Raw genomic sequence first — 16,056 nt, 5'->3', positions numbered from 1 at the left:
AGAGAATCTCAAGTCTCACAGAAACACAGTTTCAAGATACCCAAAATTAACCTCTAGCCATCATACACACACACACACACACACACACACACACACACACACACACACACACAAAACCAGACATAGACACAATACATCTACATGCATACACACATGCACACTGAAAAAGACAAGGGCAAGGAAAAAGGAACATATACTAAAGTCAGATTCGATCCACTTTTGGAATTATCTGCCAAGAATATGAAATGTCTTTTATCTATACAGACATTCATGCAAAGTAATTAACTATAAGAAATATATATAAGCTGAACAGAAAATAAACAAATTTGAATAAAAATGTTATCAGAATTTTATTTTTTAACCTTTACTTTTTATTTCATTTTCTCTTTTATAAAAAATGGATTCTTTCCTTATACAATATAACCTCATTATAGTTTCCCTTCCATTTCCTCTCCCAGTTCACCCTTATCTCTTCTCCCATCCTGATTTCAAATTACAATGTAAATGTGAAGTTTTTAAAGTACATGCATGTATCAAGTCCTCGCATTTATTTCAATTAGTCCTGTAGTCACACAGTTTTATAAAAATCTTCATTGACCCTTACTGAAGTGACAAAACTTTTGCTGGACCTCACAGTTAGGTTCATAATACACTTTAGAACATGTTAGAATATATACTTTATCTACTTATCCATCATGTACTCACTCTAAGTTTAAACCTCCATTAAAAGAGGAATAGAACAATTGATCTTACCTGCCTAGCATTTTCTAGGCATTCAGCTCCTGGAGCCTAAACTAATGCATAGACTTAATCCTAAATTATGCTCTTTTCCATTTCCCTGCCCCAATGTTATATCTCTGTGTTGTAGTCAACACATGCTGAAAATAGTCAAGAGGTTGAAAGCAAATTTATACAATAAATATCCCCCATAAATGCTGCAATCAGTCTGACCTGGGAATACAGGCTAAAGGTTGACTGTTTTGTTTACTGTTCTGCATTAGTTGATCTCTGAATACAGGCTAAAGGTTGACTGTTCTGTTTACTGTTCTGCATTAGTTGATCTCTGAATACAGGCTAATGGTTGACTGTTCTGTTTACTGTTCTGCATTAGTTGATCTCTGAATACAGGCTAAAGGTTGACTGTTTTGTTTACTATTCTGCATTAGTTGATCTCTGAATACAGGCTAATGGTTGACTGTTCTGTTTACTGTTCTGCATTAGTTGGGAGCACTGATACAAACTCTTCCTTCATAAACTCTATTAAAGGTTTTAGTGAAGACTTTCTCATCCCTCCCATGTCATGACTTTTATGCTGCTCAATAAATGCAGAGCAATTTTCTTTCCTAAGAGCATCAAGGAAGACATAGGCACAATGAGACACAGACAGTTTTCGGGCAGGTCTAGATCCACACAGCACTTAGACTATGCTCAGCTTGTAAGACAAACAGGAGACACAGGGAGGAGGGAAGTAGACAATTAAAATTTCAGCTTTTCCTTACTTAAAATACCCCAAGAGAAGTTGGTGAAATGAAGATTTCTTAATACAAGCAGACGTATTTCCATGTTTTCTAAGATTATATTTAATTTGTTAATGGATACATTCACGTGCTCATGTGTACCTGTTGAGACCAGAGGCTAAATTCTAGTCTCTGAAGTCCTTCCTAACTTGGTTTCTGTCTTGAATAAAAGGAAAAGGAGGAGGAGAAAGAAGAGGAGATGAGGAGAAAAGAAGGAGGAGGAGGAGGAAAAGGAGGAGGAGGAGGAGGAGGAGGACAAGAAAATTGGATCTTTCACTGAACCTCATTGATTTAGCTAAACATATTAAGATAATTAATTTCAGTGTTCTCCCTATTTGGGGGGATTCTAAATGCTAATATAACAGGTATTCACTACCATTGTTTACATGGCTGAGAGATTAGAATTCAACTTTCTCTGCTGGTGCTATAGAACATGTCTTTGCTGTCATGTTTCTGTGCCTTGAGTAGGTATTTTAAAAAACATGGATTTTTGTTGTTGTTATTATTTGTAGGGGCTAAGTTCAGAACCCAGAATACCCTGCAACTCAAAAGGTTTCACCCATCTCTGCCTCCTAAGAGATTGGATGTACCATCACACCTGATCAAATATTTTAAAAGTAGGTTTTATGTTTTTACTGTTATACAATATCTTTCATCATGTCAAATATATAAAATGATAATCATAAAAGCTGGAAGTATACACTCACACACATGTGCCTTCTTTTTCTTTCTCTCACTCTTCGCTCTCTCTCTAACTACAACATACATAAGTAAAATAGGTAAATAAAAAGTTTTATAAAATTTAATTTATATTCCTGAGAAATAAACAAAAGACAAGAAACTGACACTGAAGTGTTCTTCCATTAATAAAGCATTATATTACACATGCAGTAACTTAGGAAAGGGTTTAAGTTACTTGAAAACAACTGTCTTGCTTTCAGAAAGTACGGAAATTCTTATAAATCTATATCAAAAGCAACTCAGGTCGTGTTGAAATTCTCAAGGAAAATAAGGGTGGCATTCATGATCTTACTAGAGTTATTTGTCTTGAAGCCTTGAGGTGATAACTCTGTTGATAAAAAATAGAGCCTACACAAGACTTTATTTACAGTGTCTGGCTTACTCTGATATGAGCAGACTGATATCATAAACACCCTTCAAGATACTTTTATTTATAAGTTAAATCTAACTTCTCATATTAGCTGAACATAAGGACACATCACACAGGGAGTCGGCTCATGTTTGATATTCTTATCTGTTGAAAATTATCTAATGAGGCCAGTGCAATTATAATAACCATGGTACCAAGTTTGTATACAGAGTTAGGGGTAGATTTCTTACCATAGTTAAATGCTTTAATAATTGTAATATATAAGTCCCCAAATTCCCGTCCAGTTGTTACGTTACTGTCCTTGCATTGTATGTGTCAGCACTTCCTCTCATTTTCTTATTCACTCAACTTAAAAACCAAAATTGATACTGCTCATATGATAGTTCGGGCTTCTGAATCATCATTTATAAGGTTTTTGTGATTAGAATTATACACTTAAATGTTAAGTAGGTTATAGTAAGATAGAAATCCATAGCACAGCCTAGTGATTGGGAATGGGGAAACTGTGGGGGTGGTTTGTGTTCTGTGTTCCTTTGTTATGCATTTACTCAGTGAGTTGACTCACTTGAAATGAGTGTTTTAAATCTTAGTCTCCTACGGGATATTATTTATGGTTGTGCTTATTCCAATCAATAAACTGAACTCAGTTGAACCACATTAACAAAGGAGAAATAACTGAATAGATCTATTTTCTTGTTGTTACCAATGTGCATCCAACAATGGTAATGTAGTATGGGTCTTTGAAAGGAGCATACACTCTCCATATTATAGTATTCTTCTCTGTCTTTTTTTTTTCTTTATTAAAGGATGAATATTTCCTTCAATTGTCTATAAGCTTGTGTTCTTATGTTAGGAGGTGCACATGACTACAGGTGTCCACGGAGGACTGGACACCCAGATCCTGAGTTAGAGACTATTTTGAATTACCTAACACAAGTCCTAATGGCATAACTGAGCTCTCTGCATGTGTGGCAGGGCCACTGCTCCAGCCTCTGATTTTTCTGGAGAAGAAAGTTTAAGGACTTCCTTTTAAGTTCAGTGGTCTCTGTGATTAGATCAACCCTGCTTGATCAGGATGGGTCTTTGTGAGTTTCTATGCTGTATATATTCATTTTCCTAGTGTTTAAATGAGAATTCTCCATTTGTGTCCATCATTGTTTTTAATAGCTGAGTAGTATTCCATTGTGTAGATGTACCACATTTTCTGTATCCATTCTTCTATTGAAGGACATCTAGGTTATTTCCAGCTTCTGGCTATTAGAAATAAGTCTCCTATGAACATAGTGGAGCATGTGTCCTTATTATATATTGGAGCATTTTTCCTGTATGTGACCAAGAGTAGTATAGCTGTGTCCTCAGGTAGTACTATATCCAATTTTCTGAGGAACCTCCAGACTGATTTCCACAGTGGTAGTACCAGCTTGCAATCCCACCAACAATGGAAGAATGTTCCTCTTTCTCCACATTCTCACCAGCGTCTGCTGTTGCCCGTGTTTTTGATCTTAGTCATTCTGACTAGTCTGAGGTGGAATCTCAGGGTTGTTTTGATTTGCATTTCCCTGATGAGTAAAGATGTTGGACATTTCTTTAGGTGATTCTCAGCCATTCCGTATTCCTCGGTTAAGAATTCTTTGTTTAAATCTGTACCCCAATTTTAATAGGTTATTTGGTTCTCTGGTAGCTCATTTCTTGAGATCCTTGTTTATATTGGACATGACCCCTGTATTGGATGTAGGATTCTTAAAGATCTTTTTCCAATCTGTTGATTGTCATTTTATCCTATTGACAGTGTCCTTTATCTTGCAGAATTTTTGCAATTTTGTGAGGTCCCATTTGTCCATTCTTGACTTTGGAGCATAAGCCATTTGTGTTCTGTTCAGGAAATATTCCCCTGTGCCAATGTGTTCACAGTTCTTTTCCACTTTCTCTTCTGTTAGTTTCTATGTATCTGGTTTTATGTGAAGGTCCTCAATAAACTTGGACTTGAGCTCTGTACAAGGAGATAAGAATGGATCAATTTGCATTGTTGTACATGCTGACCTCCAGTTTCACCAGTACCATTTGTTGAAAATCCTGTCTTTTTACTGGCTTTAGGTCCTTTGTCAAAGATCAAGTGACCATAGTTATGTGGGTTCACTTCTGGGTCTTAAATTCTATTCCATTAACCTACCTGCCTGTCTTTGTACCAATACCATGCAGTGTTTATCACTATTGCTCTGCAATATAGCTTGAGGTCAGGAATGATGATTCACCCAGAAATTCTTTTGATTTCTCAAGGGACCCCATGACATATCAAAAGTATTTGGTCCATTATTCTTCTTACTAATTTCTTTTAGTTTGTATATCTGCCATTGTGGTGTGTGTGTGTGGCTGTGTGTGTGTGTGTGTGTATGTGTGTGTGTGTGTGTGTGTGTGTGTGTGTGTGTGTGTGTGGTATGTTTCTGTGTGTTTACATGCCTGTGAGAAAACTTATGGAATTCAGAGTCTGAGGTAGGAGAATTTTTCCATTAATTAATTAATTAACTAACTAATTAATTAATTAATTAATTTTATATCTCAATCACTGCACTCACTCCATCACACCTCTTCACTCCCTCCTTTTGCTTCTTCCCTTCTCTTCTAAGAGGGTGCAATCTCCCTGGATATCTTCCCACCCTGGCACATCAAGTCTCACTGAGGCTAGGCAAGACAGCCAAGTTAGGGGAAGGGATTCCACAGACAGGCAACAGCTTTAGGGATAGCCCCACACAGCAGTTGTTTAGGGTTCCACATAAAAACTGAGCAGCACAGCTGCTACATATGTCCTAGGGGCCTTGGCCCAGCCCATGTATGCTCTTTGGTTAGTCGTTCAGTCTCTGATAGCCACAAAGGGTCCAATTTAGTTAACTCTGTTTGTCTTTTTGTGGAGTTTCTATCCCCTTTGAGGCCCTTTAGCCTTCTCCCAGCTCTTCCACAAGACTCCCAGAGCTCCCTCCAAAGTTAGACTGTGTGTCTCTGCATCTGTTTCAGTCAGATGCTCAAACAGTATCATTAATAATGTCAAGAATTGGTAATTACCTATGGGATGGGTCTCAAGTTGTTCCAGCACCCCTTCTTGTTTAAAAGTCTTGGAGAAGTCAGGGATACAAGATATATACCTAAACATAATAAAAGCAATATACAGCCATCCCATAGCCAACATCAAATTAAGCAGAGAGAAACTTAAAGCAATTACATTAAAACCAGGGACAAGACAAGATTGTCCACACCTTCCCTATCTATTCAATATAGTACTGGAATTTCTAGCTAGAGAAATAAGACAATAAAAAGAGATCAAGGGGGATACAAATTGAAAAGGAAAAAGTCAAAGTATTGCTATTTATGAATGATGTGATAATATACATAAGCAACCCCAAATTTTTTCCAAATAATTTCTACAGCCGAAAAACACCTTCACCAAATTGGTTGGATACAAACTTGCCTCAAAGAAATCATTAGCTTTCCTTCGTACCAGAGAAATGTAGGAAACAACACCCTTCATAATAGCTGCAAATAAAACAAGACATCTTTGCATAACTCTATCCAAGCAAGAGATTTGTATGACAAGAACCTGTATGACAAGTCTCTGTGAAATCGAAGAAGATATCAGAAGATGTAAACAGCTCCCATCCTCCTGGGTTGGTAGGATTAACATGGTGAAAAAGGCCATTTTACCCAAAGCAGTCTACAGACTCAGTGAAATCCCTAGCAAAATGCCAACACAGACCTTGGAAGAGCAAATATCAACTTCAAACAAAACAAAAAACAAAAATAAACCAACCTACAAACAAACAAACCCCTCAGGATAGCTAAAGCAATCTTGAACAGTAAAATAACTTCTGGAGGAATCACCACCTCTTATATCAAGCTGTACTACAAATAAATTGCAATAAAAACTTCATTGCATTGATAGAGAAACAGGCTGATCCAGGGAATAGAATCTAAAACCCAGAAATGAACCCACACATTATGGACTTGATATTTTTGGTTTACTTTTATTCTTGTTCTTTATGTTTCACTATGTGTTTTTCCCCCAGTTATTTTAAATAGCATTTATGTGTCCTTCCCTGATGATCTATATGTCTTTACCAGTGAAATATGTTTTATAACCTGGAAGACAGTATTAGAATATTTTTAATTATATCTGTGTATAAAATAGAAAATGATTGTAGAATTCATTCTTTTATCACTCAGAGTTATTATTGAAAATTAAAATTCAGTTCTGACATTTAAAGTTTATTGTTCTCTCCACTTTTTATTTCATATTCTCCTGTGCTTGGCAGTTTTTTTATCATTGTTGATAAGCCAACGAACTTCATTATTTCACACGATTGAATTATGGTAGGTGTTTCCTTTCATTTCCCTGATGAGGACTGATGTGAGGATTTCCTGTGAGGTGTGAATTGTGATTGCAACTTCGCTCAGGTTTGAAATCTGTTCACAACTCTTTTATTTCTTAGTTTCTGAATGTTTTATTTGGCTCTATATTTTATTCTTTGTGTTTTATATTTTCCTTCAAAATGTTTGTTTGTAAGTTTAGTGTTGAAAATGAACTTCTATTTTAATTGGAGAGAGTGTTTCCACTTACGTTGGTAAGTTGAAGAAACTTCTGTTATGATCTGATTTTCACAGAGAATACTAAAGGTTTCCTTTAGGGTGGCATTTTCGAAGGCTAGCTGATGTTAGTCCTACAAGTGTAATCTCTATAAATTTATTCAACTTTAATGAATAATTTTAAATGCAGAACAGGGTCACCCAGTCTATCTGTTTTTGAAGAGAAGCAGTCTAGTGTCCCAATTAGGTGTGGTTCTTAATAAAAATTGAGTAGGGCCATTCAATCTGTGGCCACTTTATAGGAGTTCAGGGAATATGGATCAAGGAGGACATTTGTTTGTGAGTTACTAGGGCAAGCTATTCTCTACCGGAGTGTCACATCGTCATTATTTCAGTGACAATGTGCATAGAACATTCTCATCATCAACAAAATGGAGAGATACGTGTGCATGTCCCTTAGCCCAATGTTGGATTGGTTGGATTTAAGAGTGGCCAATAGAAAATGATACCCTGGATCTGTAAGGACATGAGGATGAATCCTTCTTTGCTGAGCTGAACTACCCCTCTCTCCCTCTACAGTCTCTATTCTGGTAAGAATTCTGGAATCCCAACTTCACTGCCAAGACTGTATGAGTTCCAATGGCTTCTGTCTCCCCTCTACTATGTGAGAAGTTGGAGTGAGGTAGTACAGATGCTTCTCTTCTCAAAGATGGTCTGGGTTTTGCAGTAGTTTTATTCCATTTAGTTGGGCTCTGAATTCTAGAGTTCTCAGTTGATGAAGCCTAATCTCTGGGTTAGGAAACAGACACTGTGAAACCCTTTTTTAAAGCATAGTTACCAAATGGATTACAGGTAGTTCATTCAATGGGGAATGAGATCTGGGAGGGACAATATGATACTCTTATGTCTACAAAAACTGTATTTCCTGTCAGTGTCACCTTTTAACACTCTCCTCTTTATCCTTTTACCTGTAACAGTGAATGTCCTGGTACACAAATTTAAGCACAGTTGATGGTGGGACTTGTGGTGTTGTCTGTACTGCCATTCCAGCTCTAATCATTCTGCAGGTTTTCAAAATATTCCTCACACAATTGAAGCAATGTCTTTCAGCTCTTCATTCCCAGATGAAGCTATTGTGTTGCTTTTACTTTTATTGAGGGGGAGGAGGTAGCTATTGTGCAAATTTTTTTCATCATTATGGCATATTAAAGGTTAGATGTTTTTATTATTAATTATCATCATAATAATTGTAAATATCATTAAATTGGTTTCTTAAATATGTGGCTTACTAATTCAAACTTTCCAAGGTGAACTTCTTGCTTTTGTTGAAATTCACATAATTCAATATTGGATAATGTAATTGCTTGTTTAAAAAAACCTGAAAGTAGATCAAGATTAAATCTTTGATTACAGTGGCTAAGATTGAATTCAAGAATTATTCATTTATTAAACATCAACTACTGTATAACAAGCGAGTTGTAAAAACCCAGGTCATAATATTCCTGTAATATAAAACAGAGAGACACAGAGAAAACTTATTTCCTGTAGTTAAGAAAAATAAAGAACTACTGTACAGAACTCTGCTGATTCAGATTTCTCTTTTACTTTATTCAAAGTTTCCTTTTACTATTAACAACCCCGTTCATGAAGTCATCAGTGTACAGATTCAATGATCTTCATGTTTTTCTGATGTATATTTAGCTAGATCCTCATTTTCAGGAAGGCAAAACATATATTTTGAATAAATATGAGAACTAATTTTAGAGATTATATAATTTTTAACTTCAATCTCATATACTATATATAAAATTAAATTACTCCTTTTAGTTAATAGATGTTGTTTATATTGTCAGAGGTAATATTCCTCGGAGTTAACACTTAAGAGGACTATTTTAAGACTATTGCAATAGAGATCACCCTGGAACAAAATAAATGAAGAAGAGCAGAATGAAAGACTTCCTTTACATTACATGCTCTCTGATTAGTTCTTTCAAAGACTAAGAGGAATAGGCATCATCCACTCTGTTGGTCATATTTCCAAAGAAAACATCCAGAACCTGTAAGAAAAACAAGAGTATAAAACTAGCAAGTGGGATGAGAAATTTGCATCTCAAAAGGATAGAAAATAAACTTTAAAATAAAATGAACTAGAAAGTAAAACAAATTTAATTGGCTCACAGTCAGGATGACTCTATCTAAAATTTCCCAAGTGTATGGATCATTAATACTTGTTGCCAGCGTCTTTCACAATGTGTATTTGCATTTAGTTTAGCATGCCTAAAACTTTCACCATCATAGAGAATAGGAAAGAGTGAAAACTAAAGCAGAATGAGAATTTGACAGTAAATCCATAGCCAAACCAGTCAGAAAAGCATTCCACTATCTGATCAGGCTGCAAATTTACTCTTGTATTTTAATGTTTAGCAAGACTTCCATGTAGTGAGTCTGTAATGGGAATTCACAGAAGACCAGAGAGTTATACCTCTACAACAGTGTCTCAGTTATAAATAAAACGACACACACACACATACACACACATACACACACATACACACACACACACATATACACAAACACACACACATACACACACACACAAACACAGACATCAGTTTTGGACATCTAGAACTTAAACCTATTGCTGTGTTCATGGACAACATGATTCAAAGGTTGCTTCTGTTTGCCAGAATATATGCCATTCAGTAAGACCAGATGGTGTCTCATCTAGACAAATTTTACTTTAAAACAAAATAGTGGACATAATATTAAATAAGTAAAGAAATCTTATTATGGTCATGAAATTTATGACCAGCCCAGGTGATTTCCTATGGAACAAATTTTCAACTGTTGTCTTTTGTGTCACAACATATTTTGAATTTTATTAACTGGATAAAATGTATCCCTATTAGCAATGACATTGACATTATGATACCTAGACATTGCTCACTCAAAAAACTTGCAATTAAACTACAGAACTACAAAGAGACTGTTCTCATTAACTTCCTAAATAGTTCCAAAACACTTTAAAATGAGCTTGCCTTTAATTATTAAACAGTTTGTGGTAATTATTTAGTGACCATGTAGATAAAAAATAAGACACAATTCTCTCGAGATGAGCATAGTGGGAATTTATTACCAGTTATATATTGCTTTTGAAACAGGTAAGAAAGAATATAGGCAATATCAATCCATGAACAATTTCCTGATCTTAGAGGCCATTTCCCAACCCATCACCATCATAGTCTTAATCACTATTAAGAACTTTTACTCTCTGCTTCTTTCTCCACCAGCCTTTGCTGAAATGGTACACAGAAACTGATGTTAAATACATAGAACACATGCTTCACGTCACTTAGCACTTTACTGTCATTGATTTCCACTTTTCAAATGACATTGGGATCCCATAAGCCATATCTACTAAGGGGAATCAAAACTTCAGGTTATGTCCACGTCATTCTTCACTCTGTTAATGGCAATAGAGGCATCACAGCTATTTCTGTCACTCTACAAAGGACAATACAGGGTCACAGTTGTGTCTATTACCTGATTATGAATGATGGGGCCACCATGGCTGGTTCTAGGCCCTACATTCCTGCCGCCAATTACATTGCATGACACTCCATATTGTTTTGATCATGTTCCTTCTCGATTTGCTTACCACCCTTCTTCTCATCTCTCTTTTGAAGGCATTATCCTTAAAATACAAAAATCTCCTATGTAAAAGATAGTCCTATCACCTTGTAACAATTTTTCAATATACGTTTATTAAAATGTAGACTCATTTAAGTGGCTAGTTGTCTAGAATATATTTTTAATCTTAAAATATGCTATTTCCAAATAAATAGAGAAGGATGGCACAAGTGCCATTCATTTTCATAAATATTGCTTTGTCCTCTAGGTCCTAAGTCTGTACACATGAAGATTTTCCTTTCTTACAGGTTATGGCGGTTTGAATGAGGATAGCTTCTCATACATTCATACATTTGAATGTTGGATTCTTAGTTGGAATTCTTGGAAAAATAATAAAAGCTGTTCTCTCTCTCTCTCTCTCCCTCTCTCTTCCTCTCTCCCTCCCTCTCCCTCCCTCCCCCCTCCTTCTCTCTCTCTCTCCTGTCTCTCTCTCTCCCTCTCTCTTCCTCTCTCCCTCCCTCTCCCTCCCTCCCCCCTCCTTCTCTCTCTCTCTCTCTCCTGTCTCTCTCTCTCTCTCTCTCTCTCTCTCTCTCTCTCTCTCTCTCTCTCTCTCTCTGCTGGCCTGCCTACCACATGAGGATCAGGATGTACATTTTTAGCTACTGTCCTAACTTCTTGCCTGCCTGTGACCACATTCCCTGGAATAGTAGTCATTAACTAACTCCCTGTTAAATGCTTTCCTTTAATTTACCTAAATTGTTTAGTGTAAATGAAGTTTCTTTAATATGAATGTAGCAGTAAATTAATCCAGTAGCTATATTTCTTTACCTTATGTTAAAACCAATGAGCATTTAAATGATCTACCTTAGCCTTCTATGGTAATCTGATTACTTATCAGCCCCATCCTATGATACTTGCATATTTTTAGTGATCTGGCTCTTTGGACTTCAGGATTGTTTCCATGACCTCCCTATGATGCCTTCGTCATGGCTTCAAATCCTTCTTCCTCACTGATCTGAATCTCCCTTTTTTTCCTTTCTTCCCCTCGCTCCTCTCATTTGTGGACATCCCACTCTCAGCCACTGGGTGATCAGCATTTATTGAAAAGGCAGAGAAGAAATGATAAGAACTTTTTACACAAACTTCAGACAATGGATTCTTAATATAAGCATTGCAATGCTGTGACAGATTGAAACTAGGTATGAGGACAGAGAACTGAGCATTCAAATAACATAAGAGTAAACTTAACACAGTATACAAAAAAACATGATGCTGACGGTCTTGGTCATTGTTTCTCTTCATAAACAATGGAAAGTAACTAAGACATTTGGTGTTTTCTCATTCTTTAACAGTCTTTAACAGAGACATTCTAATTCTTCTCTCAGTCTTATTTTATCCCTCAAAAACTATGGATATTCTTTTTTTTGCTTTTCTTTATTGCTTTAACACACTGATTTTCATCATATTCCATATTCCCATTTATTACAGGACATTTGATTATTTACTTGATGGTTGTAAACATGGCACAATTATTTAATCCACTTTATCTGTTTTTTCACAAATGTGTTTTTTGCAGTTTGTATATCAGAACTGAAAAAATAAGAATAATTTTGAATTAAGACTTAAGGATTCCTCCAGTAAGAGAAATGACAAAAATTGAATTCTTAATCACTCTTACGGATTATATGGATTTTAATTTACAATAAAAACCTTGTATGGTCAAATAAGCCTCCATCGTTTATATTTTCCTTGGCTAGAATTGGACCATAAGTGTTTTGATTGCTATGGTATATTACAATTGTAATATAGGACCCTGAGATATATGCAAATTATCTTGAAACTCTTAAACAATAATGTAGCAAGATGATGCTTTACACTTTCTTAATAAGACAAAATGTGTAATTTCCATGATAATATCAGCTACTTCTCAAGAAACTTAATTTCCTTTCATTACTCTAAAAGGTGCATAATATTCTTAAACATAGAGTTCTGATTTTATCACAACGCATGCATTATGCTGGAAATCCAAATGAAGAAACCAATAGAGATTTCTACTCTTATATAAAGCTTCATCGACTAAATTTATACTTTGAAATTTTTATATATGTATATTATCTGTATATGTATAACTTTCTCTTTCTGTCTGTGTATAGTTTATATGTAAATATGTACATTTATCTGACATATATGCTAATTCATAGCTTGCCAGTAGAACACCATTATAGAAGTTTTATAGCTAGAATGTTATTATTTCTCCTTTGTTATCCTGCAGAGAACCCCACTAGTGCTAAGATCATTATTAAGTAATGGTGACGTTCTATGTAGGCACTAGCCCATCTTCTCTATGTTGAATGAATTGTGAAGGATTTGCCTTAAGCAATTGTTGTTGTAAAAATTATAAAAATTGCTGCCTTTTACCTCACACTAGATCTGGCACCATAGTGCCCCAAGATATCTGGTAGATATCTTCATCTCAGTCAGCGAAGCGTCTCGCCTGCTCTGCTTCATCCCATATCACACTGCTGATGGCTTCTCTCTGAGCCTGGCAACAATCTCTCCACCCATCTAGTTTCCAACAAGGTTGCCAGCATGACATAAATATGCATCTCAATTCCATGCCGGGCCAGTGTCTGCACCGCCACGAACATTCTTTAACTTAAATCGCTACATGACATTACACTCAATAACCTCTGATCCAATTGATAAGATATAATTGCCCACTTAAACACACAAACCCTGTGCACATCCACCACTTAAGAATATTCATAACAACCTGTAAATGTACAAAGAGGAATCTTAATATCAGCCTCCATGTTCTCTCCACCACTTCTATGTCTCACTCCAGTATCCTCCTCTCTCTAAAACTAATTTCCTGCCCTTCCTTCCTTCTTGTCCAATGACAGGCTTTGTTCTATCTTGTACCTGCCTACACCTGTGTGATGACTTCATCCTACAAGCAATGTGTCTTTTGTTGTAGACAGAAATCTACAGCCTTTAAAACATCTTATGCTGCTGAGAGTTCCTTTGGGATCTCTTTGGCCAATAACTTGATTAGATATAAAAAAATTCCTTGTCCTGGAAGTTGATTTGATGATGAGAGATACTCAGTTGTGCCTTCGTCTCCACTGTCATTTGGCTTAAATTTTACTTAGATCACCTTCATATTGTATACTACCTCATACATACTATTATACATATGTACCCAATATATTATTAATTCAATATTACATACTGTAATAATGCATACTATATTACATACTTTATTAGGTACAACACATCAAATGGTATTTAATTTTAACTGTGCTTCTCCATATTCCAACCATAGTCCCCCTCTTTCTGCCCCATCCCTGTTTGATGCTTAAATTACTGATCTTCATCAATCCGGAACTATTGTATTTTCTTCCCTAATAATTCCCTTCCCTACACCTAAGCTCTGTTATTTATTGATTTTACATATCTTATATTTGGTTTAACATCTAACATCCACTTATTTGCAAATTTGTATTTTAGGGTCTGGGTTATCTCACTCAATATGATTGTTTTCTAACTACCAACTTATCTGCATCATGATTTCATTTTTTAAACCTCAGATTAATATCCGATTACATAAATATACTTTATCCATTAATACATTGGCAGGCATTTAGATTATTTCCAATTTCTGGCCTTCATGAATCAAGGAGCAATGAACATCGTTGAATAACTAATTGCTTCTGCAGTAGTATGAAGCATGTTTGGCTATTCACTCATGGGTGCTAAAGCTAGACCTTAAGGTGGATCTATTTCAGTTTTCCTGATGAATTGTCACATTACTTTCTTAGTGCCAGTACACATTTGCTAGCCCACCGGCAATAGATGAGTGTGTTTCTTTTATTTCACACCCTGCCAGCATGAGATATAATTTTTTTTTAATCTTAGTCATACTGACTGCTAAAAGATGAAATCACAAAGTTGTTTTGATTTGCATCCCCCTGATGACTAAGGATTTTGAACATTTGTTTAAATGTTCTTCAGCCAACTGAGTTTCCTCTTCTGAGAATTCTCTTTACACCTGCATCCAGTCTAGAAATTATCTTTACACTGTAGTCTTTTATTTTGATATAGTCTTTTGAGTTCTTTATATGTCCTTTTCTGAAGAAAAACTTTCCTACCTCATGAAGTCCCATTTATTAATTGCTGTCTTAGTGCCAATGCAAAAGTGTTCTGTTCAGAAAGTCTTTTTTAGCACCCATGAGTCAAGGTTATTCCCTATATTTTTTTCCTATCAGGTTCAGTGTTGAGATCTTTGATCTACTTAAAGTTGAATATTGTGCTGGGTGTTAAGCATGAATCTGCTTAAATTCTTCCATTAGCTTCTACCCCACATCAATTGCTGAAGATGTTGCTTTTTTTTTCCATTGGACATTCCCAGTTTTTTTTTTTTAAATCTAATATTGGATGGTTCATATATAGAGATTTCTGTCTGAGTTTTCAATAAAGTTTCATGGTTCAACATGCCTGTTTTTTGTGCCAATAATATGTTGGTTTTATTACTATAGCTCTGTAGTACAAACTGAGGTCAGGATGGTGATAACTCCAACAGTTCTTTTATTTTTCAGGATAGTTTTAATTCTCCTGGATTTTATTTTTTGTTTTTCTTTGTTGGTTTTTTTTTATATCCTCACATAAAGCTGAAAATTGTTCTTATGGGATCTTTAAAAATTTGGTAGAATATTGAACTTATAGATTATATTTGATTGGATGGCATTAATACTTTATTAATCCTACCTATTCATGATATAGGAGACCTTTCCATGCTCTGATATTTCTTTAAACTTTTTTTCTAGTTCCTGATACATTTTATTTTGTCTTATTTTGTTTTATACACTGATTTCTTTATTTATCTTTTAATTAATATTTTATTTATTTACAACCGAAGTGTTGTCACCCTTTTTGGTCCCCACTTGCAGAGTTCTTCTCCAATCCCTCATCCCCTTCACCTCTAAGAGAGTGCTCCCCCCACCCCAGGTATCACTCCTAGGCATCACATCTCTACAGGGTCAGGTACATCCTTTCTCACCAAGGTCAGACAAATCAGCACTCTGCTACATATGTGATTGGGCCATTAGACCAACCCTATATGCCTCAGTCTCTGGGATCTTGCAGAGGTCCAGAGTAGTCGACACTATTGGTTTTCCTATGGAGTTGCCATCTCCTTCAGTTCCTTCAATTCTTTACCTAAGTCTT

General features: G+C 35.7%; 1 long non-coding RNA gene across 6 annotated transcripts in view; it reads left to right on the top strand.

Moving 5' to 3' along the window:
- LOC148001128 (uncharacterized) overlaps nucleotides 1-16,056 on the top strand; it is a 250,734-nt gene that overhangs the window by 103,341 nt on the left and 131,337 nt on the right. The window lies entirely within an intron of this gene.

The sequence above is a fragment of the Rattus norvegicus genome, chromosome 15 (genome assembly GCF_021556685.1).
Source record: "Rattus norvegicus strain SHRSP/BbbUtx chromosome 15, alternate assembly SHRSP_T2T, whole genome shotgun sequence".
NCBI classification, from domain to species: Eukaryota; Metazoa; Chordata; class Mammalia; order Rodentia; family Muridae; genus Rattus; species Rattus norvegicus.
The sequence above is the reverse complement of the archived record's forward strand: the minus strand, read 5'-3'. Positions and strand labels throughout refer to the sequence as shown.